Source organism: Phaseolus vulgaris, chromosome 7 (assembly GCF_051622355.1).
Source record: "Phaseolus vulgaris cultivar YP4 chromosome 7, ASM5162235v1, whole genome shotgun sequence".
Taxonomy (NCBI): domain Eukaryota; kingdom Viridiplantae; phylum Streptophyta; class Magnoliopsida; order Fabales; family Fabaceae; genus Phaseolus; species Phaseolus vulgaris.
In genome coordinates this window covers 37,202,084-37,207,491 of record NC_143504.1, presented here as the reverse complement: position 1 = coordinate 37,207,491, position 5,408 = coordinate 37,202,084, and the positions used below count along the sequence as shown (strand labels likewise).

General features: G+C 41.5%; 1 pseudogene; it reads left to right on the top strand.

Annotated features, from left to right (window-relative positions):
• The first annotated feature begins 566 nt into the window (after positions 1–566).
• LOC150025892 (uncharacterized) lies at positions 567–2,897 on the top strand (annotated as a pseudogene).
• Positions 2,898–5,408: the final 2,511 nt, after the last annotated feature.

Here is a 5,408-nt window from a genome sequence, read left to right as displayed (position 1 = left end):
AAAGAAATGAAAGAAAGAACACTTATGGAGTGAAGCTTGCTGGATTTGAGACTTGGAAATGCATTCACGCCACTTGGAGCCTTGTTCCAAGATAAGTGAAAGGTTACCGCCACTTGAAGCTCACCATTGGCACACAAGATAAGGCAAAGGAAGAAGAAGACAACAAGACTCACAATTTCTCTCTAAACTTGAGTATAGTTTCTCTACTTCTAATTTCAAAATCTGATTTGTACAAGGGCAGCACCTTTATTTATAGCCTATAAGGTGCTGAAATGCAAAGCCAAATGTGCCCCTAATGACATTCAAATTCGGCGCCAACTAGTGCTTGAAGGAAGTGTGACTTTCCTTCCTAGTTTGGCACCTCCTAACTCATATCTACACTCCCCCTAGCATCCCTTACTACTTTCACACCTATTTATTACATTCGCACCCCTACTCTATAAAAGAAATAAGAAGAGCCATCTTTTGATACTCTTGTCCCAAAGCTCTTGCCATGCTCCTAGTGATTCGTTGGGCTTGGGCCCCTTGTTGGGCTTGGGCTTCATGGGCTTGAGCCATCATATGGCATGTTGTCTGGTTGGGGGACTCAAGGTAAATTGGCTTGCCCGTATTGCATGGAGCACACAAAGGCCTTTAGATTAGAACATGAAAAAAAAATAGTTGGTTTGACTCACACCGTAGGTTCTCGCCTAATGATCATACATTTAGGAGGAATAAAAAGGCTTTCAAAAAGGACAAAGTTGAAATGGGTGGACCACCACCTATGTTGACATCTGAAGAGGTTTAGAATACAGTCAGGAATCTACCAACAGTCATAGATGAGCCTCACATGTCCAAATTACAAGGTTATGGAGAGTGGCATAATTGGACAAAAAGAAGTATCTTTTGGGATCTTCCATATTGGAAAGATAATTTATTGAGACACAATCTTGATGTGATGCATATAGAGAAAAATTTCTTCGACAATATATTTAACACCGTCATGGATGTAAAAGGTAAAACAAAGGACAATGATAAGGCAAAAAAAGACCTAAAGTTGCAAGCTAATGGGAAGATTCTAAAACCAAAAGCAAATTACACTTTAACTACAGGGGAATCAAAATTAGTTTATCAATGGATAAAAGAACTTCGTATGCCTGATGGTTATTCTTCAAATTTGGCAAGATGTGTGGATGTAGACAAGGGGAAGATGCTTGGGATGAAAAGTCATGATTGTCATATATTCATGGAGTGTTTACTTCCTATTGCATTTCATTCATTACCAGTGCATGTTTTGAATCCACTTATCGAAGTTAGCCATTTCTTCAAAGATTTGTGCTCGGCAACAATAAAGGATCATGACTTGGTTAGAATGGAAGAAAATATTTCAATCATTCTTTGCAAGTTGGAGAGAGTATTCCCCTCTAAATTCTTTGATTCAATGGAACACCTTCCAATTCATCTTGCAAATGAAGCAAGACTTGGTGGACCAGTCCAATATAGATGGATGTATCCCTTTTAAAGGTATGAAAAATATTATTGTTATTATGTCAAAATACTTCATTTATTTGTTTAAATCCATCTCCAATTTACTTAATTATAGGTTTATGGGTGATTCTAAACGCGCAGTGAAAAATAAGGCTCAAGTTGAAGGATCAATTTCTGCATCTTACTTGCACCGAGAAACAATTCACTTTTGTTCCCATTATTTCAAGAACTTCATGTTGTCACCACGAAATCGTAGAAATGAAATACCTCGTGGAATTGAAAGTTTTCCATCAATGTTATCCATCTTTAACCAGCCTGGTCGTTCTTCAGAAAAAAAGTTAATCCATTGGTTCAACCATAAAGAATGGAACTCTGTTCATGTTCATGTTTTGATCAATTGCAACAAAGTCAAACCATACCTAGAGTGAGTATATCAAATAATTGGCTTCAATTTTTGACAAAACTGGTCCTTTAAATAAACCATTCTTGATTATGTTAATATGTTTCACAGTTCATTCTTGCAATCTAAACAAATAAGGTCATCAAATGCATCAAATGATACACATGCACATTTCCCTGAATGGTTTACGGGTCAGGGAATAAGTCAGTATCTCTTGCCTTTGTTGGTTACAAGTGAGCCTTTAAATGTAAGAAACATACACTTAAGGGAATTGTCATATGGCCCTTTCACATGTGCTAATGAATGGCACACTTACTTCGTCAATGGGTACAAATTTCACACTCATGCATGGAGCAAGGGGAAAAAAACTAAATAGTGGTGTTTATGTAAAGGGGCTCACGGAAGGAGGCCATGATGATTTCTATGGAATCATTGTACACATATATGAGCTAGAGTACAATTCTTCGAGCTCCTCGAAGAAAGTGGTGGTATTTTATTGTCAGTGGTTTGATCCATCACATAGAGGTACAATAGTGGATCCTAAATATGGAATTGTGGACATTCACATGGAGAAAAGGTATTTACCCTTTGATCCATTTATCCTTGCACATAATGTAAGACAAGTATATTATGTCCCCTATCCAACATCAAGAAAGAACAAAAAAAGTTGGTGTGTTGCAATTAAAACAAAGCCAGAGGTCGCATTGAGTCTCTTGATATGGAAGATGATGTTCCTTACCAAATAGATGAAATGTCACATGTAAATAAAGTAATTTAAGTTGAAGGTATTTCGGGATTCCAACATTCGCAGGTTCATGTTGAAGAAGTGGAAGAAGATAATGAATTTCAAGATTTTCAAGAAGATAATGAATTTCAAGATTTTCAAGAAGAGGACAATGAAAAGGAGTTTGAAGATAGTGAAAATGGGGACACTGAAGATGATTATACTGGAGAGGATAGTGAAGATGGGCAACTTGAACGAAATGATTCAGAAGAAGACAATGAAGAACATGAATTTGATGATGATTGAATTATGTGTTATGATTACATTATGTTCTTGTTTGTGTAATAACATAATGATTCTTCTGTGAAGGAAATTTTTATTATGTTGTGTGTTTTTAATTGCAGTATGTTCCTTTCATTTATAATTGATAATATAATTTTTTTGTTATAGATGTCTTCAGGAGGATGTGACCAACCAAAACCTTACTTATCTACTCAAAATAAGGGGAAAAGGGTAATGAAGCGTAAAAGGCCACGATATGTGCTTAAAGTAAATATCCTACCCCCACCAAATGCACCTATTGCACAAGTACCTTCCCCATCCCCAACTCCTCCACATACATCTTCTCCTACCCGAAGTCACACACCTATCTAAGAAAATGTTGTACCTACAGCTGCATCTTTCCCATGTCCTAGGACTGCAAACATACCCTCTCAATCAAGAAGAGACATTTCTCCCACCACATCTTCCTCAACCCCAGTTGTGGCATCAGCGCCTTCTCCATCAGGTACAGGACCCTCAACATCATCAGTACCATCACCATTGCCAAGGGTTACTGATGGAAAAGGGTCAAGCACAACCTTCCATGAAAGGCAAGAGCCAAGTCAAGAGCGTCTAAGACAAGCTAGGAGCTTCTAAAGACCAAGCTAGGAGCATCTACGACAAGCTAGGAGCGTCTAGGACAAAGAAGACTTGGATCAAGCTATGAATGGGAGAGTGGCATACTAGCCCATATTCCGTGAAGACCCATCAAGTGTAGTTTAGCTTTAATTGGGGTGTAAATAGCATAGCCATGTGGACAAATGTTTATTTATCTGCACATTAGAATTAAGGATGAGTTAACCTTGATTAGCTAAAGGTTTCTAGAAGCCTTCACTAATCAAAGACGGTTTTGTGAAGCCCTGTGCACCCATGTGCTCCATGTGCCATGTGCCTCCACATTTCCATTTCATTTAGGAAGCATTTCATCTTCTCTTAGCTTAGGATTTACGGCATCCTTAGCCTATAAAAGGAGAAGCCCATCACTTGTATTGGGAAGATTAATGAGACTAATGTTATTCTGCCCACATTGTGTCATACATTGCTTTTGCCTAGTTTCTAGGACCTAATCTTCATCTTCATCACCTACCATAGGGCTGGCCGACCTCCCTTTTTCCATACACATTGTACCGCCCTGGTAGTCGGGAGTAATGACGTGGCGTCGAGCTATTATGTAGGCGTGTTGGATGGGACACCTGGTTGGCAGAAGGGAAGGAGGTCGGGGGGTTTGCGTAGTCGCCAGTTATTAAGTTGGCGTGCTCCGATCTCCACCATACCTAAACCGGCGGTCAGCGAGTTGAAGATGAAGTCGCCAGATGTGAATCCAGGCGACCAAGTGATTAGAGATCGCCGAAACAAGGACATCGCCGAAGATGAAGGCAGATGGTCATTTCCCAGCTGGCCAGAGGATGAGGTCGGGAGATAGCTTGCTTGAACATGTACAGTGAAGCAGGTAGGGCAGATCATGAAGGCGGCCGGCGAGACCACAGGGAAGGTGTGTACGAAGGCACCCGAACTCGCCACCCAGAAGAGATCACGCTCCAAGGCAACTATGCACTGAGTAGTATCATGCATAAGTAACTTAGCCAAAGAAGAGTCAGAAGTAGCGCCCAAGTCAAGGATGCTCCAGATGATGGCACGTGTACAGCTGGATGCGAGCCACGTCTCCAGATGTGTAACTGCCAGGAGAGAGAAAGTGCCCAGGTATATAAGAGTTCCCAACGAACTTCTGAGGTACGCACGTTCAGATTGTTTCTTTACGCTTGCGAGTCTTGAGTATATTGAGAGAGAACTGGTCACGGTTCCTTAGAGTTCTTGAGTTTTACTCTTGAGTAATTGGTGGTTCAGTCACTGACTTGGGCGTCGGAGCGCGATCGGCCGCAGCGGCGCCGCTTCGTCTTTTGCAGGTTCTTGAGGTGGATCGCGGTGAAGGACGGAGGCTGACACGGCGCATACGTCGATCCAAGTTTGACGAGGCAAAGCTCCAGCGTTTTGGTCAACAGGCAGGATCATCAGGCACCCACCGTGGGGCCGTGTAAAACCTGTTCCCATCCACAACATGAGTTCTTGGAGGTATTTGCAGTTTCTGTGTTGTTGTGTGCTGGTGGAACCATTGTCCGCTGTTCATCTAGGTTTTGTTCGGTAATTTCGCGTTTTCCACCGTTCGTTTGGGTTTTTGTTCGGTGAGGTGGGGTTTTTTGCTGCTTGCGCGATTTTTAATCGGTGAGATCTGAGTTCTGTTGCTCGTTTGGATTCTCGTGGAAGAAGCGTTGGTTTTTGGTGGAGTTGCGAGTTTCTGTGAAGGTTTGCTGTGTTCTTGAGGTTCTTCGAGGTTTCGCGAGGTTCTGACCGATTGATCGCTGAATCGGTCGTCGCTGAAGAAGGTGTTGTTCGTCGCTCTCTGTGATTCGTCAAGATTTCATGAGAAAAATGAGAAGCAACCGTTTAAGTCCAGTTGCGCCCGTTGCTGCTGAAGGCGCCATGACTATGGCGCAGATG